The following is a 25,151-nucleotide window of genomic DNA, read 5'->3' on the forward strand; positions in this document are numbered from 1 at the left end:
CATGATTAGCATTTTAGGCCTGGCACAAAAGGGAAAAAAAGTAGGAAGTCGTTCCTGGGTTATGCATTCTCTGCACATTTTCTGAAATATTCAAAATGGTGTTAGAACCAGTATTTTGTTGGAAGCTTTAGCCTTTGCTTTGTCTCCAAGCTGAAATGCATGGCTCTCAGTACTGCCAACAGATCTCACAAAAAAATGAAGCTCCCAAGGAAGTATTTTTACTCAGAGGGAAAGTCTTTATCATAATTTAAAGTAGGTTCCAATTGGGTATAATTGCCTGACAATTACTCAAAGTCCCTAACAGCATGTAATTTAAGTCCTATAAATTCCCAGAGTATGAACCAGCAAAATACATACTAGATGGTAAACACTTTTTATCTTAGCATCTCCAAATAAAATACCCTAATTAGTAGTACCCATGAGAAGCAGGTAAGATTCACAAATACTCCCTGTATGTGAGATTCATGGGTGTTTACTTGCCAAGAGTCCCAATTTGCCAGAAACAATCCAGTTTACATCAGCTATATGAGTGTAGTAATATTACCCACTTTAACTTGCAAGTGTCCTGTTATGGATGATAAATTAGACGGTCACCCTATAACTCTTGAGTTCTTTCTTACGTCACAGTTGTTAACACCTATCAGGTAAAGGCAGTGGATATCAAAGGTGTCCTTCTAGGTCATTCGTGTTGGCCACCTGCATGTCCCACACCTGCCCAGGTTTGGGAAAAGAAGCATTTTAAAAGCCACCTTAAGTTCTTCCTTCCCTATCACATTTAGGGGCTGTGGATTTCAGGCTCAAATAATTTCCATAAATATCAGAATGCATGAAAATGCCAGTCAGTGAAATTCTTGTAGAATTCCTTCACCTTTGCCCTACTTCAGGTATACAATGGAGTACAATTCCCACCGTGAAGCACATACTTCGTGAAAAACTGTCACACTGGCCTGTGCCAGTCTCAGTTTAGCTCTAAGCACAGGGTCTATCACCCAAGTAACACGGGGGTGCCCAGTAAGGAGAGCAGAGCACGAAAGGACACCGCATTTAACCAGTTTCTGCTTATTAAATGGAGACAAGTCCCAGAAGCATCCCTCCAACCTGGTGCCTCCCCATCTGCCAAGAAGGGAGTATGGTGTGGGAATAACTCTTTAAAGAGGAAAAAAATTACCTTTTATCAAGCAAAAGAGTAATATTTTAAAATGTAAACATCTTCCTGAAATGGCTCTTCCAACATCATGCGACATTCAACTGCCCGTCAATAAAAGCGGGCCTTTGAAAAAATACGGCCCCTACCTCCATGTTCTTGCCACAGAGGCTGAAGTTTATCAACCTTTCACATGAGACAAATGACTCATGGAACACAGCAGAAGCCCAAACGTGCATAAGGACATCGGGCTCTGGCCCCCTTTCCCCAGCACAAGGAGTAGCACTGTCGTTCCCTTGGAGGGGTCCTTGTTCATGTCCCTGTCCACTGGGGAGACTAGGGAAAGGATGGGGCTTTGAGAGAGGGGTCACAGTCCTAAGTCCCTTTGCATTGTGTCCTTCCTCTGAGCTCTCAGAAGACAAGTGCCAGGCCCTGGTGATCCCACGCGGCTTCCAGAAACTGTTGACAGTAGCAGAGCTCAGCAGAGTGCATCTTGCTGGGGTTCGAGCCTATACCCAAAGACACCTGACATGTGAAAACCAGCTGCTTTCCACACACAGCTGGTGGGAAGAGCATGTTGAGAAGCCATCCCGAACCCCAGGAGACACCTGATCATCACTGAGTTGTAAGTGCGAGTTGGTGTGGCATGGTGGAAAAGCCACGGCCTTTGGAAACACCCAGAACGGTGTTCACATCCCAGTTCTGACAAGTACTGCTGTGTGACTTTGGATACATTGCTCAACTTCTCTGAACCACTCTTTATCAAAAATTGGGTATAAAAACTGTCCCTACCCTATAAGGCAATTGTGAGAATTAACTCCGATGATGTATCATGCCTGGCACATGGCGAGCATGGTGATGGTGGAAGTAATTAATAGCTTCATGTATTAGTGCTTACCTCATGCCCAGCACAGGGCTAAAAACTTCATATATAGGGGTGTGTGTGGTGGAAGGGGCAGTTCACAGTTGTTCGCATGGAAAATAATATGATAATTAACAAGTAATAATATAAGAATATACTCTATAAACCTCCTTTTGCCCCGGCCTGTACATTTTCCCCATTAATTCTCCTAAATAACCTCTGTTATTCATCCCATGTTATAGATGAGGAAACTGAGGTTCAGCAAAAGTAAAATAACTTGCCCAAAGGTTAGCAGGTGTGAGTCTCTCAACCTGGACAGAGCCTGTGCTCTTAAACATTATGCTATTTAGTAATAACAGAAGTGGTACAGTATTGACAGGAATACCAACTGTACCATCAATGGCAACTGTACCACCCTCGCAATTGTACTCATAGGAGTAAATATGAATAACTGTACAAGAGGAATTATTAGTATTATTATCTCTACACTGGCAACGTGACTATCGTGGAAAGAGACGTCACCGCCACCCGCCCTCCGGCCCTGGTTCCCCAGGGCTGATAATATTTGCCGCCTGCATGTGTTTAAACCATTTGAGCCCAGGCCCAACAGCCAGATTCAGATTGTGTTAGAAGGAGCTGTCAGCACACCCTCTGGCATCTTCAAGTCAGACAACTGCTAGCCACCGTGAGGGGGTCCATCTGGTGCCAACATGGATTTTGAAAGGCAGGCAAACAGGACGCTCGCTCAGCCAGGGAGAAACAGAATCAAGGGAGCAGGGGATCTTCTGCCTCCAGAATGAGCAGGGGCGAGGTGCCTGTCAGCAGCCCATTGTTAGCACAAAAGCTATGCCGGGCACACACCGGATCCCTGTTACCCTAAGCTGCCCTGTCACTTGGCGTGCTGGCTGAAGCCGACAGAGGATCGCTTGCTGAAATTGAAAGCCTGACCATCTGTCGTGGAGAAGGGACAGCGCCAACTGGTGCCCGGGGCCTAGCACAAGCCCTTCTGTGGCAAAGATGCTCTGACGGGCTGCTGCTTCTGCGTAAAGCCAGTCCTACCCGAGGGGGAGCCTCAAGAATCCTTTCAAAGTTTTCCCCTAAGTAGATGCCAAGTGTCTGACCCTGCCGATCACCCTTCCTTAAAGGAACTGAGAGGAGTTAGAAGCAGGAGTTAAAAATATCCGCACCCAGAGACAGAGACGTGGCATGCAAATTTGGGCGATGGTTTTTATCGGGCTGCTCTTAAGGCCGTGGTAAACCTGGGGACATGTCTGCTGGCCGGCGGAGAGGGTCTCAGATTCCGAGGGGGCTTTTAACAAAGTGGAGGTTATTGTAACTGAAAACCTCACTTTTGTCAAATGAATTGCCACAGTTTGTGTGGCGGGTGTGTTTGATAAAGTGCGTCAGGAGAAAGAGTGTGGCAGCCTTACCCCAACCGTGGGAAACTGGCCTGCAGCAGGACAAAGCCCCTATTGACCCTGCAGAGTTCCAAAGAGTTCCATAAACTCCAGGAAATAGCCCCACCAGGACCAAACTCCAGTCCTTTGGGGGCGGGGGGGTGGGGTGGTGAGAAACCTGACACTTGATCGTTAACTTTCAATACGAATAATGTCATCTTGTGTTCCTACAGCGTGTTATTCTGCTCAAAGCACATATATCCCCAGTGTCTCACGGAACCCTCGTAGCAATCCTATAAATCAAGCACGCCAGAAGTTATCAACCCATTTAAAAGGCAAGAAAACTAAGGCTCAATAAAATAAAGATACTTATCTTCAGTCAAAACTAAACTCATACTTTACGTTGCTAAAAGAACTCATTATGTTATGGGTTTTCTCCATGAAATACAGGACTCAGTAAGTGACCTTAACCAGCACTGAGTCTAACTTCCTCATGGTGCATATGAGAAAATTGGGAGGGATCAAGAGACATAACAGGCACGCAGGCTTATTAGTTATGAGACTAGAACTATCATCCGCATGTCCTGACTTCTAGTTGTATGACTGCTTCCAATGCAATGTTCACTTTTCAAAAGTCAACCAAATAAGAGCTCCACAGTTCACATATTGAACTTTTCTGTCTGCCACCTCAATTAGAAAGTGACAGTCATGAAATCAAATGTGACATATTAAAAAGTTGTGTTTAAGTTCATCATATTGGTAAAACAAAGTTGTTTATTCAATAACTTACTGATATCACATATTACCAACCAAGAGATATTCGGTATACTGAGTAGCTTCCACGTGTCTAATACGGTGCTGGGCACCAGAAGGAAAATTCGATGAACTAGCCAAAAGGATCTGACCCATCTATAAAAGGATGTAAAATAACACAAAGTCAATTCTGTATACCCAGCATATGGCACAGGACTCAGAACCCAGTGGATTTCCAGTGTATATTTGTTCAACTAAACAGAATCCAGACCCTACAATACAGACAGTAGTAGAGTGTACTGGACAAGAGCTAGGGTTGGAGATAAGACAAGCCTGGGTTAATTTCAATAATTCCCTTGACTCTCACTCAGTGGCCTCATTAAAATGTGGGAGCAACAGTATCTCTCTCCCAGAACTACTATGTGGTTTTCATCATAATTCTAGCTCCGCTGTTTAATTAATTGTATGACTTTAGACAAATTATTTTACCTCTCTGTGCCTCAGTTTTCCCACCTGTAAAAGGGGGAGGAAATAACAGAACCTACTTCAGATGGTTATTGAGAATTAAATGAATATCATATGTGGAGTGTTTAAATAATAACTGGCATAGAAAAAAGTAATAATTATGTTCCACCTCACTTATCCCTGACAACTGGTCACTGCCTAGCACTCAAGAGATGTTGAGGTTTTCAGAAACAAAAAATATTCTTCTCTCCTTGAATGTTAAGGTTAAGCAAAGAAGCAAAGCTCTACTTAACCAACGTGTACTCTATGTTTCCATTGAATGACCTACAAAAAAAGAAAGAGAAAGCAAAACCCAAGGAGAGACAATCATGATTCTAGCAGCTTGATCCAATGGCCAGGACACACATAAAGAAGAGACGTACCCGCTTAAATCACGGAGGACTCCAGCTAGTCACAACTGAAGGGCACACACAGTAAAACCGTCCATTAAGCAACAGCTTGTCTGCCATTAATTATCATGCAAAGCATTGCAGTAGGTCTGGGCTGAGCAGGTTGAGTTTTAGCTCTCCCACCCAAACTCTGGGAAATCACGTTTGGATGTTTTCAGCTACTCTTATAATGTCCAGGCTGGAAAGGAAAGCATCAAGGCACACCTAAACCGAGACATAAAAACCCCATTTGCAGTCTCCAGGCTCCCCGAAAGTTCCTCTGACTTATGCCCACAGATGGTTATGTGGCAGACGATCCTTCCCAAAGATATTCAGAACACGGAGACTCCCTCTGACCTGATGCAGGAAACAGCTGTGTGGAGACAACTGTGGGGTCCCTTCTGTGTGAAGTTCAAGCTGCTCCCACAAACACACACACACACACACACTCACTCGCTGTAGGGTAGAGGGGAATCGCCTCACGATTCAAGGGGCCTCTTTGCACGGACTACATTATTATCTCTGCTTTGACAATGAAGCACAGATCCGTCTGCCCCCAAGACCAAATCTACTGCCCAGTATAACCAAGGAAGACTTTCCAGGAGTACAAGAATCCTCACAAATTGAAAATATTTAACCAGAAAGCAGCTGTGTCTACCCAGACCACCCGAGTTGCCAGGGGCTACTCCAGAAATGCCATCAGTACCCCTGGCAGCCCCTCTGCAGAGAGGTAAACACAAGTCCCGTGGCCACTGCCATGAAAAATAATAGTTCTCCCTTGAAAACAGGGGAGCTAAAACAGCTAGAAAGAGAAAACTCTATTTGCAATGTCAACAGTTCCGGGGGGCGGGGGGTTCCTGGTACACAGAAGAGGTGGTAGAGTACAGTTCATCCATGTGAAAATATGATACCCGTAAGTCTGCCAAAATCCCACAGATGTCACAAGGGTGGTCTGTGTGAAGGCAAAGGTCGCTCACTGCCAGGCTGATCTCCTCTCCTTTTCTGATATTATTCAATAAAATGCACTACTGAGAGAGGACCAGCCTTGACTCAAACCCTTGCAGTTATGTTTGAGAGGTGAGGAAGGAAGAAAGGGGAAGCAACAAGATCATGGAGGGGATTCTACACAGTTGCAGCCAACCCCTTCCTCCCACAGTGGAAGGTGGAATGATATCAACTTGTGGCACTATCTTGTGGCTGCCCCTATTATTGGCCACTGACTTCAAGGAGTATACCTCTACTCCTAGGCAAGGTACCAGAGATCTTGGGCATTTCTGGAAAGTGTTCTCAGCCTGAACTCAACTGGAAAAGCATTCATTATCTCAGAGCTCAGGGTTTGGCTGTGATAAAAGAACATAATTAGAGGCAAGAATTGATGGGGGTGGGGGGTGTTGAGATAGCATATCAACAGACCAAAGACTTTTTGAATAGTTTTAAGAAAAAAGAAGCCACAGCAAATGGGTCTTCTCATACTAGGAGTCTATCTGAAAGGTGGGAAAACGCAGCAGGATAGAGAAAAGAGAGGGGGAAGGAAAAGAACTCATAGCCAATGGGGAAAAAATAAATTGCAATTCTTTAGAAATAGCAGGAAGAAGGGAGGTCAGATCAAGGGTCTGTAGCTTACCACCGACTGCTGCAAGGTTTGACTGGGAATTAAATGAGAATGTCAGACACATCCAAAGCACTGTAAGCCTGTCTGTGGTAGAGATGGCATTCATTTTCAGATATACTCTTCTATAAAGATTCCTTAAATGCCAAGAGTTTCTTGTCACGATGTATTAAGGTACAAACATTGGCCCTGGGCAGACATTTGGAATCATCCTGATAGTTTGATATGTAGCAGGAAGGACGCAGATAACAAACCCAAGTGTTGGTCCATTTTCCTCCAGGCTGGGGACAGACAGAGGGCATAGGTGTCTTAAACTGTTTCCATTCCAAGGAACATGATCTGCAAGGAGGCACCTGACACAGAGCTCCTACTGATGTGGGGACAGGATACGAGACAGACATCAGGCCTCAGAACTCGGGGTCACTGGTGCAAACCCTTCCCCACACTAGAGGAAGGCAAGTGCAGAGATAAATTCCCTTCAGTAACAAGTGACCCATCCCACAAAGCCAAGTACAAAACACAAGGTAGCAGGAGCCTCAACACCTCGACTGAGTAGTTATTAGAACGAACACATAAGTATACCAATGCACAGCCCTGTTCTAAGTCTTTACCTGTATTAACTCATTTATTCTTTCTTCCCAACTAAGTGCTATCTTTGTTCTCATTTTATAGATAACAATGCTGACAGCTTATGTAATTTGTCTGAGATGCCCTGCCTGCTAAGTGGTAGAGCTGGGATCTGCATGTAGGCAGTTTGGTTCCAAAGTTTATATCCATTAAACTCATTCCTTTGTATGTTATGAATATTACATTATGAGAGGATGGCCATTGACCATATGGGGCTATCCCCTCATCATCATCACCAAATTTATACAGAATTAGACCTAAAGTTAGCATAAGAATTTCTGGTATTGTCACTAGAATATTCCCAATTATAAATTGTAATGTGTTCCAATTTTGCTCCTGGCTCTCGCCTATTTCAAATGCATTTTAACTGTAATGAAAGCCTGGTGGGTGGGTCTGGTCACAGAGCCAACCTAAATTTGGAGGATGACAGCCAAAGCAAAATCCATGTGATCCGGGTCTCTGGGGAGGCCTCAATGAACACCGTCTTAAGGATTTAGTTATACTATATGCATTGACCAGTGCGTAAGTCACCATCTTTAAATGTCTCTCTTGCACACAGCAAGCCATAGGTGGAAAATTAAAGGCTTTTAATACCCCTCTGTTTAATACCCACGAGGTTAAGATTTTAAAGCATATTCATTTAGCCCCTGATGTGAGAATTTCACTTTTCTTCTTAAGGACTGAAACGGTTTCAATATTAATTTCCCCCAAGCAGGTGAGAGATGCCAGAGAAAGATCAAAAAGTTCAAACTCACAGTCAGTGAAACATGGGTTTTTCTGGACACTCACCTCAATACTACTTTCAAGACTTTAGGAAATATAAACATTCAGTGTCATTCATTTACCCAACCAACACTGTCCCCGGAGAGCCTAGCCTGTGTCACCAATTCTTTTCCCTTAGTACCAATTGTGCTACCATCACAATGACCTCACTTCAAGTTTTCCTCCATAAGGAAAGTAAAAGAGAAGGAAAACACTTAAAATCGAACTTTCAGGACACCTTCTTAGCTCTGAGGATGACAGGGCATTTGAGTAATTGCCAAGTAAGGTCGAATGCTCATCAAGTATTAATCTGTGGCAGTTTTCTGGCAGGGGCTGGATTCAGAAATCTTTCAAAGTCCCTCTTAATGTCAAGATTATACCTTTCCGGGCACATGGGTCCCCTACTCTTCACCTTCCAGCATGTTTTGCTTCAGTCACATCGAGTTACATCCTGTGCCCTGAGCATGAAGCTTCCTTCCTGCCTTCATCCCAGGCTGCCTTCCTGGGTCCCACACCGTCTCAGCTTCCCCTGAGCTTACTCAGCCTTCCAGGTGCAGCTTAACTGCACGGTGCCCATGAAACGCTCCCAAATACCCCAGCTAGGATCAATCCCTTCCTCCTCCACTCTGTTACGTCTCTTGTCACACCTGGTCTCTACATCTTGCACTCCAGTCACTTGGGTAATCGTCTGCCTCCTCCTTCACACCAAGACACGTTTAAAGTCACTGCGGCACCTAGTAAACAAATATCTGATTTACACTGACTGTAAATAATTGTAGCGCAAAAATGATCTTTCCATTTTTCTATATTTTCTAAATTTTCTCAAAATAGGCATTCAAGAAAAAATAAACAACTTTATTGTTATAAAAAATTGAAGTATCATACAGCATAGACTGTAGATAATGTTGCCCCCACTTTGCAATAGATAATGATGACTCTTTGCCAAAGTCTTTATGCTCTAAGATTTGCCAGGTAATTTAAATGAGAACAGTTAAGAGCTATCCATCTCACACTCTGTACAATGTAGATCATTTATTAGTTTCACATACTAGGTTCATAGAAGAGTATCAACTGGGCAGATTCCACACCATTGGTGTGTTCAATTTCCTACTTAAAACTTCCTCAATGTCAAAGTTTAAAATATCATGTCTAGGTGAAACTTGCCATTGTTTTTAAAACATTGAAGCATAACCCCAAGGGACAAAAGGCCATGTGACAAATAGTATGAAATAGACATGCTCTCTCCAAAATTCTACAGACCCTTCTGATGACTTTGTTGAAACCCAGTGCTGAGAGCTACTGACGGTTCGCTATTTCTTGGTTCTGCTTATTTCCTTACATCATCCATTTCTTCCTTCAGTCCATCCCTCGTTCAGTAAGCATTTAGTAAGCATTTACTAAGTACCAGCAATGTGCCAAGCACAGACACAGAGAAAATGTCCTCCCTGCCCCCATGGAAGGGCACACGGTGTAGTTCTCAGGCTACCTGTGTCAGAATCATCTGGAAACCTGTCCTGATGGAAGTAGGTTAGGGGGGTAAGGTTCTCAAACACTTTTGATGTATACTGAATCTTAAGAATGAATATTTAGTTTACTCTTAAAAATCATCAGTCATGTCAATATCACATGATAAATGCAATGGTAATGTTAGGCACCAGAAAGAGTGAACTTCAGAGAAGGGACAATATCTAATTATCCACTATTGAGACTTAGTGCAAAAACACGTGAAATCACCTCTGCGCAAAAAGAAAATTTTAATTCCCTCACCCATCCCATCTCAACCCCAGCATGAGCCACAGAAAAAAAAAAAAGGAGTTTCCTGGTTGCCAAAGGAAGCTGATATTTGACAAATTTTTGCTCCAAGGAGGAGAAACAATCTCATTTTTCTACCAGAAAAGAAAAAGGCATCAGTTGAAGAAGCTGTTCCTCCAAAAGAAAAGCAAGGCATCTTGCTAAAGAGGAAAATTATTTTGAAACCTATTTAAGTCATCATCACCCTTTTCTAAAACCTCACTCCATTTGTCTGTTCACTTTCCTGGACACACATTCTCCCTGGTCCCAATCTCAGTATCACCATGCATTGCCACCCATCCTCTGGGCTCATGCACCATCGGGGAGAATGAATTTAATTTGAGCAATGGCTTTCATAAAAAAAAAAAAAAAAAAAAAAAAAAAACAAAAACCACTGCGTCCCAACACACCACTCAAGCAGAGTTCAGACAAAAACAAGTGACTCCTTAATGCGGATTTAAAGCTCAGGATCAGCCTCCAAATAAAAATGACCAGTGAGCCTCATGCCCACAGAGCAATGACAATAATCTCATGAGCTCCAAATTATTCCAGTTTATATTATGGGTGATCCAATAAGTCTGTGTGTTCTAGTCCATAAAAATATAAGAAGAAATTTATCATCTTAAAATCATAATGCAAAATAGAGTCTGACACTTTATTAAGCACTATTTCTCATGATATTATAAGGATACTGTTGGAAAATGAAACTAAAGCAATACTGTTGATGAACAGTGACATAATTTAGACCTTCTGAGGTGCTTTGTAGCTCCCAGGTCATACTCTCTTGCCCTCCCCTACTCCCTACTCTACATGTCACTAACAGCTTCAGTTTAAAAGAGAAACATGGGAAACAAAACTCCAAAGAAGTTTTTATGTTATCATGACAACCGGTTGATCATAAAACAAAGAATGCTAGAATGGGATGAGAATTTAGACTTTATCTAGTCCAGAGAACCTTCTCCTAGAGTCCCCAGAGGGTCTACATGGGATTCTTGAATATCTCAACATTGTATTTGAATTTGTATACACGATTTTTTTTTCTGTTGAATGAATCCAGAGTTTTCACAAGATTGTGAAAGGAGGCTATGAGTTGACGTCCCTGTATCCATCTTCCCCAATTGGTAACAGTCCTCCATTGTCCTGCTGGAGAACTTCCTGGCTCTCACTCAAGAGTCCTGGTATTTCAGTGGCATGAACTCATTCCACGCGTGGGCCAGATGGCATCTGTGATCCAGGCCTGGCCAGTTGCTGCAATACATCCCCCAAGTTCTTTAGTCTGTGCTGCCACCATAATTATAATGCTGCGGACAAACCAGTTTCGTTTCTCTGTTGCCCTAACACAAGTTACCACTCATTCATGATGACATAAATTTTTATAAGATTAAAGTCTTGAAAACCAAACTTTCACCTGCATTCTGAGTATAATCTTTTTGATGCTGTTAATCATTGTACTAGAACCCTGCACTGGGCTATTTATACTTCAGATCGCTCTCATGTCTTCCCTTAGGAATTAAACATAAAAGCGAGCATAAATGCTTCCCTGTCTCAAGTAAGCCAGTCCATTCACCAACAGTCTCATGGTGGTGCCGGGTCACGGTTTTCTATACTAAACTCCAAGAGTGGGGGGGAAAATCCACTTAACTCTGATTTCTTGCTTTTTGCTAGAAAGTGTTAAAAGCTGCTTCTTGGTCTCACCTACTGGAAGGGTCAATGCTTTAGCTGAAATTGTTAGAAACCCCTCCAGAATTAAAGTACTTTATTATCACATTAGGACTAAAAAAAGTCACATAATTAACAGACTTTATCCTCATTTACTCTGTAGAAGAACTAATATTCAATCCCTCTGCCTGTTTAATTACTCCCCTTAACACGACTTTTTTTTTTCCCCAAGTTGACCCTTCCAGGGCTTGTCTATAGAAATGTGTTAAAACTTTTTCTCCCTCCACTTCCATTTAAGTTGCTGGACTTTCTTCACTTGAATCAGCGGAAAAGGCAAACTTGGGTCTGTCATAGTTCACACAATGTCTTTGAATTAGCAGGTGTAATGGTGTCATACTTTTGTGGAGATCCCTTGTTCAGAGGAAGCGATGACAGCCACCAGATTTTCTAGTAATTGTAACATGAGACTGGCATTACCCTGGGTGCTAGCTAGTGGTAAAGTAGCATTAGTTCAGGTGCCTCAGAAATTCAGAAGCTGAGACACCACAACTCTTTCAAGTGAACAGCAGACCTGCCTGACACGTGTCGCCTCCTCAGGTAATGCTTCTTCAAACCTGTTTGCTCAAGAGGATGGGAGGAGCATGTGCGAGCACATGAACACATGCACCTGCCAAGACAGTCACCATTAGAGAATAAATCATCCTCAAATAACAAATCTGGAAGGTGCTCAGCTTGCTCTTTCCCCTTCCTTATTTTTCTTTTCTTTTAGGCAGCATAGTAATAATGGAAAGAAACCAAGGCTTAAATAACAAACTTTTGGTAGAGGCTGGATTTCTGCTCCCATTTCTCTGAAACACAGGTAAAAAATTGTGCCTCCGTATTTCACAATGAGGTGGTCCACAGCCTGGTTGGGAAGATGGGGCTCAGGGGAAAGGAGATCTTTGGTTTATACTGAGCTTTTGAAGAAGTGGGTAGGAAGGTTAACCCTTCCTGACGAGGTCAGGGGATGGGGCTAAGTGAGTGACGTGAGACAAGGGATCAAATGGGCAGTTGTCCTGGTTCCTTAGAGAGTGAGCTGCAGGCACAGAGGATACTGGTGGGCTTCTCCTGCCTGGGACGCATCAGTGGCCTAAGAGACATCTACAGCAATCATCTCTCCCCTTGTTTGTCTATCAAGGGAAGAATCAGCCCTACTTCTTTTTCCTAATGAGACACATCTCAGTTGGAATGCGAAAAAATGGCAACTTAGAGGGCTTTCACCTCTGTCTTCTATTTTATCCAAGTGACAGGTAGAATACTCTTATTAGACTTTACCCCAAAATAGAATCACCTTGTGAGCCTGCAAACATACTATGGCCTGTGTTCACTGGGCACTGAGAGTTCTCTCCAGCCTCCAAGGTTGGGCTCAATCATACTTTTGACCTATAAAGCCTTTCTTTCCTTCTTCAAGTCCCTCCATCCATCCAATTCTGATCACTATCCTTCCCCTCCCAATAAGACTGCCCAGATGCTCCCATTTGGAGTTAATGTCTTGCTCTTCCATATACCTAAGGCATTCAAGATCTGTGAGTGTCTGCCTTATGGTACTTACCTGGTCATTTTATACTTAGGTTATCTCTGCATAACTCTGGTTGGTTCACTTGGCTGTGAACACCTGAAGGGATTATTAGGGTTGAGGCTTGCATAACCTCAGTGATCACACTTGGGCTACTCCTAGATGAAACTCACTAATTCATTTTTTTCTTCCAAAGATGCCCTTTCCTTAACCTTTGGTCAAATGGCTCATCATTCCCTAAAAGTTTACTATTTTCCACTTCCAAGCCTCTGTACAAACTGTTCCCACTGCCTGAAATTTTGTTGACTGAAAGGAAATCAAATCCATTCTTCAAGGCCAATGCCGAAGTCTCCTTGATCACATTGGCCAAAACAGCATTATTTAAATTCCCACAACTTTTCTTTATACCAACCATACTGGTTCCTTAGCACCTTGTAATTGGTTATCTGCATTTTCATTTCTTATCTGATTACTAGTATCTCACTGGAGAATCATATGTTATACAATCCTGTTTCCTTCACACTGCTCAGTAGAATCTTGTTTGTGCATCAGAAATATCAATTATATGATGGTAAATGGACATGGATCAAATTTTTTTTCTTTAGGATTGTCAGAGAAATAAGACAAGTATTGATAAATAAACTCCTACAGTATTGGCAATAATATCTACTTCTGCTTCTATAATGAATAGCATCACAACTACTATCATTCTTGTTCTTTTTATTAGTGTTACTATTATTTGAGTGCTTACTATGTGCAAGATAATTTGATGAGCACTTTCCTAACATTATTTCATGAAATCCTCACAACAACCCTAAGGTAGCAACTACTAAGGTTGACAGTTTTAGTACGTCCATTTGTCTGAGGACACAAAGCTAGTGAGAGAACCTGGATTCACGGTTCATATTCTTATTCACTACTTTATTTGTTTTAAATATTTTATTTACCTATTTTTAGAAAGAGAGGGAGAGAAACATTGATGTGAGAGAGAAACATTGATTAGTTGCCTCTCACATGTGCCCCAGCCAGGGGCCTGGCGCTCAAACCCAGGCATTTGTCCTGACCAGGAATTGATCCAGCGACCTTTCACTCTGTCAGATGATGCCCAACCAACTGAGCCACACTGGTCAGGACATGTCAACTTAAACTTTAATAGGATTGTTGCTTCATGCTTTGCAATGTAGACAAGTGACAATTCTAATTGCTCAGTTGCCTGTTTTTGCTCCCCTTCAGTCCTAGCCTGTGGAGCATCTTGGGTTTCCATTGCATGCATGGCTCAGGGCAGAAACACCTTTGCCTCAGAAACCTGGCACTGCCATCCTTACATCATCTCCAGCACCCTGCATGGACGTGAACTTGGGGCCTCTCGCCCTCAGCTGTTCCACCATGTCAGTATTACAGGCAGCAAGATGCATTCCAGAGGCGGGTGGATTAACCTCCTCATTGACACTCAGTTTTAGCTTCAGCCTCCCTAAATCCTCAACCAAAACTTTCACATCAGCTCTCATTTGGGACCTTAATTGTACATCTCCTCTCTTCTCATGCACTCACTAAGGGGTGCGTAGAATCAATTCGGACCTTTTCTAGTCACTTGTCCCTTCAGTTTCCTGTAGGAATCAAGATAATGGGTAAGAACGTCCATCATCATGAGCCCCCTTAAAGGTAAGGAAAAAAAAAACCTGGAGGGTCGGGAGAAACATTATTAATGCCATGGGTGGGAATTTCTGAAAATACTTGACACAACATCAATCATTTATAGAAACGAAGCCAACCTGCTGGAATGTTAAAAAACAGCGGTGACCAAATTCATACTCAATTCTTAGAGCCTCGTTGATCAGAGACTGATCCCTGCCATAAGAACAGATCTCCTTTTCACTCAAGTGAGGATCTGCAGGCGTATTTCCAAAAGTAAATAAATGGCCACAAAGAAAAAAAAATCAGTAAAGAACTGAGTCTCTCAAGAACATCCCTGACAAAATAAACCCATGTTTATGTATACTCCCTCCATTGGCCTGAGCCAGAAATCTCCCCTGCAACTTAAAACCAACTGCACAGGAGTTGAGAGAAATGTCCGGAATTAGCTTAGTCAAATGCTGCCTTAAATAAATGCTCCTCTGGTCTTAACAAGATGCTAGGGACGAAGCAGTTTCATTTGACCTTACCAATCCCCGTTTTGCCATCACACAATTTTTTTTTTTTTTTTTTTTTTTTTTTTGGTTATTTTCCATCTGAAATGTAGGGCGAGAGAAAGTCCATTTTAGGAGAGCTCTGCTTAAAGACTAAGTGGAGTCGTATCACTCCTGAGAAGGGGCATCTTTTGTAAAGTAGGGATAGTATTGTGAGCTGATGCTTTAGGGCAGATTCAAAGCAAGTGACCAGAATAGGGTTATCATTTTCTTAAAATCTTACTGGGAAATTGTCCTTTAAGACAGTCCTATCAGGAGCAGCGGTCCTCTGTTAGACTAACATTTTCTAACAAGTGAATTCTATTAGACCCTTCCTCTAACTCCTGGAGATAATTTGTCTACAACTGACATGGCCTCAGATTTGTTAATGATCACTTCTCACTGTCCCATGGAACAAAGGCTGCCATTTATGATCTGGCCCCCAATAACCTTGTCAGTTCCTTCTCATCCATGTCCTTTATGCCCCTTTATGCTAAAGAACTTGACATTTCCTAAACCTTCTGAGCTCTCTCAGGCCTCCTCAAATGCCATTTCTTTCTCCTGACATGGCCCCACTCCTGATCTAAAAGATTCAAGAATTTTCACAAATGCCACCTTCTCCTTCTGAAAAGCCTTCCCCAGGTCCTCCTGGCATACATGGAATCTCTCACCTCAGGTTTGCCATGGCACATTCCTCTGTACCATATCTATCATTACTTTGTGACTACTGACTTGCTGATCTCCCCAGATAGAGAGTAATATCCTTGAAGAACCATGTTTTCTCATCTCTGTATCCTCAGAACGTTGGATACAGTTTACAAGTATTTGCTTAATTCCAAAAGAACAATAAGCATGTAGGTAGCATGATAAAATAATGTAGGTGGCATGATAAAATGCTACCTATAACTAAGAAGCCAAAATAAATGATCTAAGGGTACCAAGATCCCTCAAGACATTCTAGCTGTGATGTGTATATGCAGAACATCATGGCTTATTATAAAGGACTGTACACTGGAATGTTTACAAAACCAAATTGTACTAATGAGTAACATTCAGAGTTTTATACTATGTGGCAATAATCTTAATTTTTTTCATGAGGTAGAGAATACCATTTGTAATGATAAACACAAGTTTAATAAAGTCTCCTTGGTATAATCCAAACATTTTCTTTGGGGCACTCTAAACATATATCACATAAATGATGCCAAATCTCATGCTACTGAGCGTGAACCCAAAATTGAATGGCAGCAGATGTAAAGAATTCCCACAGAGGCACTGAGAGAGCATATCAAACCCATTAGCTCGGAAGTTATCTTAGATAAGAAGAGCACTGATTCTAAACTGACTGGGAGCTGGTATTGAGGTCTTTTAAAATCTCAAACATTCTCTTGTCTTTCTGATAAGGCAAAGAAACATGGGGCACCACCGTGACATGAAGATGCTCGTGAGTTGCAGGAACGAGCGAGAAATATAAGAGTTACCTAGTGTCCCTTCCCCCCCAAAGAAGGATCCCTTCCCCAATGTCCCCCCAAAATGGTTGCTCTGGCAGCTGCATGCCTGTCCTGGGAACGGAGACTGAGTGTAGAAGACGGGAAAGTGCCCTCCCTCATGTACTTGACATTCTAGTGGGGGAGAAAGGCAAAGCAAGTAAAAATCTAACAAGTAAACAAGACAACGTCAGGTACTGATGAGAGCTTTTGGAAGAGAAAAGGGGGCAGATAGAATATGATAGTTGGTAGAAAGGGGACATTTTTAAAAGAGAATTCTTGGAAATGATGTTTTGGCTGAGACAGGGAGGACAAGGAGGAGCCAGCCAGGCCAAAATCAAGGAGAAGGGCGGTCCTGAGCGCGAAGGCCAGTGCAGCCAAAGAATAGTAAGGAGGAAGAAAGTGGTGTAAAAGTCCCCAGAGGGAGGCAGGCTCATTCAAACTGTGACAGCCAGGGTCCCATCACAGGGAGGCAGTCCGTCCCATCCTAACTGGATAGCCCTGTGATGAAGCTCCCTCTTCCTGAGAACGAAGTTCTGCCCTCCTGTCACTCATCTTCAGAAATCTCAGCTTTAGCTGGAGTCCAGAAAGCAACGCTCCTCCTTCTTCCCCAAGATAACGCTTAAATAATGTAAAGTGGCTGCTCCGTCTTCCCAGCCCCCTTTTCCAGGATAAGCAAACGTTATTCTTCTGCCACCTTGGTGCAGGATTTCCAGATGCTCCGCCATCCTGTTTACACATTTCCAATTATTCTCTAATTAGACAACACCCCTCCTGAATTATGTCACCAGAACCGGGCAGGCCCCCAAGATGTCAGAGACAGCACAGCAGGCTGGTGAAGACATCAAGTCAGACAAAGCTGGGTTCCAATCTAGGCTCTACCACTTACCGGCAGTGTGATCGTAAGGAAACCACTCAGCCTCTCTAAGGCTCTGTCTTCTCATCTGTGAAATGGGAATTATAATACCTACCTAGGAGGAATACTGTGAGGATTTAATATAAAAATATATGTAAAGTCCAAAGGGGCCTGAATAGCATGCAGTAAATGCCAATAAAATTTAGCTGTTACTATTATTACTAGTTATTATTATTGCCACCATTATTATTATTACTATATGACCTCAGTCATTGTTCATCTCAGTCTAAATCTATGTTTGCTCAAATGCAAGTTAAATATACATTTATTTTTGTCTTGCTTTGTTTTGTTGTGCTTGCAGTCGTGGGGTCCCAGGAATGGGTTGGAATTAGGAACCATGTAAATGTATTTTGAACCTCCTCCCCGCTAGGCCTTTTGTATGTAATGCAATGGCCCTAAACTGACCACAGTAACAAAGAAAGATCAACAGAGTTAAACCGTGACACTGAGATACATCTAGACTCCAGTTACTACGGAAAATATAACCATGCCCATGTGACTTAGATAATGCAGCATATACTGAACAATGTTTGATGATCACCTTCCTGGGGATTAGAGATGAGTCTCATCCATCTTTCCAGTCCTCGTCGGTGCCCTGCATCGGTCCTCAGTAAACACAGGTGAGAGTGAAGGAAGGGAAAGGCATTTGGGGAAGTTAGTAAGAGGTCTATCTCGACTTCTAGGATCACATTTGATGACCAAACTCACACAACGTTAGCTGTCAAAGGGACCCGAATGAAACATATCACAGGCACAGGAACAGAGGCTCAGAAAGTTGAAGGGACTTGCCCAAGGCCACACAGCTAACTTGCATCAACACTTAACCTCTTCCCAGGAAACCATCCTGAGCAAACTGGTCACAGACCTGAGTCGCAGAAAGGTTCTCTATCCTCCTTCGAAGTCCTCCTGCAGGAATGTCCTATGAGACAGAGGTTTGTATCCCTACCTCATCTGAACTCTGATTCCTTAGCTGGCATCGCAAAGCTGCATAAATCTCTCACCTAAGGAACATCATCATTTTCTCTTGTCACAACCCTTCCAGCCTAATATTTGACAGCTCTGATCGGGTACTGTCCAAACATTTATTAAAACATTTTAAATGATGAATATATCCAATTATTACTATTAATGCAGCTAATACTGACTAATGAGGGGGAAACGCAGGAGCCGGTGTCCCGCAATTCATTACCCCTGCCTTGTCAACAATTCAAAGCCCGAAACCTAATCATCCATACCGGGTCCTGTTATATTTCACACGTCACTTTTAATAAGTCACTCAGTGCCTATAAATTAATGTAACATGTCGGCGTTTATGAGTACGGCTTTGTCGCTGTTAACAAATGATGTTCTGGCCCAGGCTACAACAGCTAGGAAGTGACGAATGATGGAAGATGATTTCTTTCCAAAGTATAAACTACACGCTGGGGACTCCATATATCACATACACCTAATCACACACAAACATACCTGCACGAACGGACAAAGCATGCCAACACACACACAGGCATACATGCGGAATACATATGGTGCATAATTTGTGGTGAAGAGCTGTGTAATAACCATCTGTACTTTCTCGTCTAAAAGATTAAATGTGCATCACTGAGAACCATGACAGTTCCCAAATGGAGTCAACGGTCAACTTCAAATCTGTTGTGAGTTCTAGTTGTTTGCTCCTGTCCAGGCTTCAGGACCACCTGACAACCCCACTCACAATGAAGCCCCAGTGGCGGTGATGAATAGAGAAAGGCTGACATGATGCCAAAAACCCCGGCCATCAGAGGAAGGGTCTACATTGTCATGGCAAAATTTAGGGTGTTGGGATGGAAGAGGGTACCTATTTGCTTCCAAACAGACCTGAAGAGTTTATATCTCCTTCTAAGCCATGACCTCCTAGTTCACAAAATAATGAGTGTATAACTTGGGTGTAACTCAACCTCAATATTTTCATAAAATTCAAGATTCCTGAAGAAAGACAAAGTTTCCCGAAGGAGTATTTCTTTTTTGTTCCTCTGTCCATGTCAGAAGCGGCGCTGGCACTCACGGAGGAGGAGTCCGGACCTTCACAAACCTGGGTTGAACACTCTGTGCAATGACAAACACTGGGAGCAAAGGAGGCCCAGGATTCACTTGGGAGTCTGTCTACACTCAAGGTCACAGGTTTGTGGGCTGAGTTCCTATAGACTGCAACTCTCTCTGCCTGCCTTGATTTTGGAAAAACCTAACTTCGTGAGTTTTTTTTTTTGGAATGTGCCAAAATGTCCAAGTGGTTAGATTTTTTATTATCATCATTTTCTTTCTCTCTGATATCCCATCTTAACTCCAGAAACTAGCTATTATAATAGACACTACAATTAACAAAAATTTAAAAATTAAGTATTTGAAAGTTTGGAATGGGCCCTGCTGGTCCTTATGAAGTCCTCTCTTTGACAGGCTTTCAAATCAGTAGTTCTCAGGGCCCATTTTCACTTATTTTTTTCTACTTGCCTACAAAATTCAGAAGATACATCATCACCTGAATACATAAAACCTACAAAAACCCTTTCTTTTTAATTTCCCCCTGAAAACTGTACACCTCTACCTGGGAACTCCCTATGCGGTTTTGTGACAGGATTTAGCTCAAACACAGTGGCCAAGACTTAAATTAGAGTTGTGTAAGAAACAAACAAAAATGGCTTCTATAAAACTTTCGCCACACTCCCCATTCTACCATTAAATTAATATTAATAGATAAGAGCTTCAATTTAAGGGCCTAGACAAAGATCAGCTTCCATAAACCCAGAGTTTATCAAGACTTTAATTCTGTGGTGGCTCAGAGCTTAGTTCTTCCAATGTATATCCAAGAAACATTAAAGAGTTAAATATGCTGTTTTTCGTTAAAGTTATCACTCACAAATTTAAAGGAAGCTATCATAGGCACTGCAAACATGTTTTCATTCCATGTTTATTAGAAAAGTATTTGAGTTGCATTTGGCCTGGCAGGGACTATGTTGCCCACCTTGTTTTCTTGGGGTCTGTGAATGTCAAGTTCAAGTATTAACACCCTTCACACACCCTCAAAGAGCAGAGGGAAATTGACAGTGATGCAAAGGCATTGCTCGCTTATTATTTCGAAAACTGGGCAACGTCTGGTGTGCAAGGAAATGGCTTCAAAGCAGAGTCTGGGGTCATGTACCACACAGCCAACTGGAAAGGCCAGCGGACCAGCAAGCTGAGTGACAACCTGGTGCCCCAGCTTCCGTGTTTGCACAATCTGCGGCAATCAAAACGCCGAGAGTGCTGCACAAGAAGCAAGCGCCACGGCAGTGCCTTGCCGGGGGCGGGCGGGGGGAACGGCGTAAACAAAACTGGGAACCACTTCAACATGTGTGATGTTGAGAGCATTCACTTGTAACCCACTCTTGAAAAGATTCAAAATGACTTCATAAAACCAACTCCCAGCAAGCCAAGGAGGCTCGATGGTCCCTGGACCAAGAGGGTCCGGGGAAGAAAAGAAGAAAAGATGATGGGTACTTTTCCTTCGGGAGTCTTTTTCTCCTTCCAGGGTTGGTGTCTTAAGGGGGGGGTGGGGGTGGGGGGATTGGGTGGTGGCGGGGTGTGTGTGTGTGTGTGTGTGTGTGTGTGTGTGTAACAAGATGGAGAACCCTGTCTGCTCTGGTTGCTCTATAAAGATATCAACCTTGGAGGAGACAGCTGAAAAGCGCTTTGCCCAGCAGAGGCCTTCAGCAAGCTCAGCAAAACCCCCCTGGGACTAGGAACAATTTGCATGACAATGTGCTGTTGCTTATCAGGGACCCAAGAATGGGATACCCTTAGGAGAAAATACCACACATTTTAGTCCCAGCCCATTATAGAGAAGGGGGATTGCAGGTCAGTTTGCAGGGGCAGAGAAGGCAGTGAGCACCCTCCCACTTTTAGCATTACTTCACCACATGAAACCAGTAAGACCCTCCTATTTCCCATATTGGTGGTGGTGGTGGTAGGTTTTCTTCAACTTTGGCACAGATACTCATACTCCGCCCTCCATATTTTTTGGTTTGTTTTTCTTTTATCTTTGGGGAGCCAGCCACCAACTCCAAAGTTTCCCCATTCCCTGTTCACATCACTATCCTGCCTTTTCATCCAGGCCAGTGACTTGGAGTTAAGCTTAAATTATTTTCTCTGTGGATAAAGCAGCAGTTCTATTCTTTAAAAGCCCATTAGACAGAACTAGCACCAAAGAGAGAACATTTCATCAAGCAGATTTCTGCTCAACAGAGGGAAGAACACTCTAATGGTGAGAGATGGGCTGCCTCGTGGGACGATCGGTTCCCCATGACTGCACATGTTCAAGGAGAGGCCAGACACCGCTCGGCAGAAACACCAGAGAAGCGAGGTGCTCGTCCCGCTGCCCATTAACTTCCCTTCAAGTCCTGTGAGTCAAAAAACCAGCAGAAGCTTAGAGTTTCTACTTCTGACATGCAGATCGCTGCAGAAAACAGATTAAGATATCAGAATCAAATATCAGATACTTAGAAAAAACAAAGTACTGTAATTCTTCATTACTCCCCCCCCTTTTTTCTTTATTAAATAATGTTCTAAACATTTTTTGAACCCCTTGGACAAGTGCCATAAAACTGCTTTAGCGCAACTCTTGATATTAAGAATATTACATAATAATCGTAACATACAGAACAATCAGAACAGGAAAGAAATAGCCAGGGAATCAGGACTGTGGAGGCACAAATAAAAAGTGTTCAATAAGATGTCTTGTTTATGTTATAACAAAGACGTTCTGACTTCATAAGTGGGTCAGCTCATCACTACAGATGTAAACAAGGACTGAAGGAACCATAAAATATTAGAACAGAGAAACTTGAGTTCAATCATGTCTTCATACAGGTGAGGAGACAGAAGCTCAAGTGGTTTGGTGGACTTGCCCAGTTGATACACATTTCATGAGTGGCAGAGTTGGGGCGACAACCTCAGACCGGGCCTGATGATCCAGGACCTCTTTCCACAATAATACACCAAAGTCACCCTTTAAAAACTGAACTTCAATAAAGCACAAGGCACCAGCTTGGAACAGTCAGAGCCAATGGAATGAAAGCCTGAAAGAAGGCAGACAGTTACCAGAGCAGGTGCAGAGGTACTTGGTGGAATTGCAGCTGTGACTTTCCAAAATATAGAATGCTGGCTGATAATTTTTTTTAAATACTTAGCAGCTCAATGCTGTTGCCAAAACAGACACTAGAGAATACCCAGGAAGGACAGGGTCATCCTTAGCCCCAGCCCTAAGCTTCCTTTTGACTTTAGACAGTACTCCCCTATCTACCTGAATAGAAAGGTTTTGGACTGTTCTGATTTGGGGGTAGGGTGGAGGGAAATAATAATGTAAGACATTCACATCTGAATTTTAATTTTAAAACCTGCTTAGCATACAATTAACTCTTGTCAAGTGAACTGTCAGAAGCTACTAAGAACTATATAATTTATTCCTGGGCCACCCCCCAGTGTACAGACACAGGCATTTACTCCACAGGATACACAGAGTAGATGAAACAGCTATCTAATTTCATCTTCAATCATACTTCTCTTTTCTGTGTGTATATTTTTAAGGAATATTATTTCATCAGAGCCCTGCTAACTAGCATTAATTCAATGGATATGTACTAAGCTATTATGAAATTCCAGGCACTGTCCCTGGGCATAGGCCAAAGTCTCCCAGAGCACATCCTCTTTAGGTAACAAAACAAGCTAATATTTTGGCTTTACTGGGAAATGTAGCTTATGCAGGGGCTCTTGGACACATTATAGAATGACACGAATTCCCTACACTCCTCTCAATGTTAATCTATAAGATTAACTGCCATTTACAACAACCTGAGCCTGAAAAGCCGTCATTCATTAATGGCAGTCAATTTCACCCCCTGCATTATCTTACATTGGCCAAATGGAAACTCCTGTGACTTTCGAAAATGTTTCCATCAACAGACGTGAATCTTCAGTTAGTAAGGAAAGAAAATTGAATAGAACCCCATTTAGTTAGTGGAACTTTTTACTGTGTAAAGACAAAAAACTGAATTTCATTTAAAAACACGCACCTTCCTTCTCTCCACCATCTTAGTTTCAACATCCTGGCGTGCCCCCGCTCAGCCTTACCGTGCTCTTTGGCTCAGCTGAACCCCAGCTCTCTGGAATGATTCACCACCGCTACAGCGTTATCGTAGTGTTCCAACCTTCACCTCAGTCATTCACTAAAAACTTCCATAATTTTTACCATTTGTACATAATACCTATATTATGTACTTACTATTTTATGGATATTGACTCACTTCTTTTACTCCCAATAAATTGATTTTTAAATGACACTTTCCATGGACTATTATGAATGAAAGCCAATGCCCACTCGCCTTAGAAGTCAATAAAACAAAATTTAAAAATTTACTAAATTTTGGCCAAAAGCCTATTTCCTGCCAAATGGTATTTATTGAAAAGGGAGATGAAGCAAGAATGAGAGAGCATTAAACTGGGACCTTGGCCTAATTGGAAGGACTAAAAGAAATTTTACATGGAATTATTTCCTCATTACCAGATTCAGTGTTATTTAAGACCACATAAAGGCACCACTTAAAAATCATGTGCCTGCTAACTTCAGGTCATCCCCCACACCCCCAGCACACGCAGGAGTACTTTGAGAAGCAGTGAGTTGGCAGGTACAGGGGTGGGAAAATGCCCATCACACATGGAACAGAGGGCAACTGTGTGAGGTGAAGAAGGCTGGAGGGAAAAGATTGATCTGTCTTTGGAGAGGAGAAGGAGGGGAGTTTGCTAAATGATTTGTATAGAGTTGGAAGTTCCTAAACCAGCAGAAAATTCATGAGTTACCACTGGTGCAGGAGAGAACTAAAATATATCAGCAGCAGGTTATGAGCTGCCATGAATTTTTCTATCTGTTTTTCCTCTTTAAACGTGGAAAATGATAGTGAAATGCCAGAAAAGTCTACTCCGTGGTAAATCTGGCTTTTGATATTGATTAACATTGGCATGTACTTTTGAAACTAAATAATACAAAAGAAAAAGAAAAAGGGAGAACTCTAGTATATTCCTATTCCTGGAATAAATTTCAAAACAGTATGATGTACGTGGAATAGAGATCAAGTTGGCAGAAAAGGGAAAGGAGCATTAAGAAGCAAAATAAACAGGTGCAGGGAAACTGTCACACACTGAATTGAGACTCAGTATTTAATTAGGGAGAGCCAGCTTGAAAGCCTCCTTGGTAAATGTCTATCTAAACCAACCACGTGTTGGTTAACACGGAGACATACAAACTGATCAATACTACAAAACAAAAGGGCTCAGGTATGCATGTAGAGTCATACATCATTTCAATAAATTATGCTGTGTGTAAAGACAGGGATTTTTTTTATGTGTGTGTGTGTGTGTGTGTGTGTGTGTGTGTGTTTTAGAACAATCATTCTGGGATCAAGAGCTAAATCATTCCAGCCACATCTTGATTTCTGTAAAACTCGGCAGGAATTATGAGGCTTAACAG

General features: G+C 42.4%; 1 protein-coding gene across 3 annotated transcripts in view; it reads right to left on the reverse strand.

Annotated features, from left to right (window-relative positions):
• The window catches only part of EBF1 (EBF transcription factor 1), a 377,408-nt gene that overhangs the window by 144,378 nt on the left and 207,879 nt on the right, over positions 1–25,151 (reverse strand). The window lies entirely within an intron of this gene.

Source organism: Furipterus horrens, unplaced genomic scaffold, assembly GCF_987537825.1.
Source record: "Furipterus horrens unplaced genomic scaffold, mFurHor1.1.pri manual_scaffold_10, whole genome shotgun sequence".
NCBI lineage: Eukaryota > Metazoa > Chordata > Mammalia > Chiroptera > Furipteridae > Furipterus > Furipterus horrens.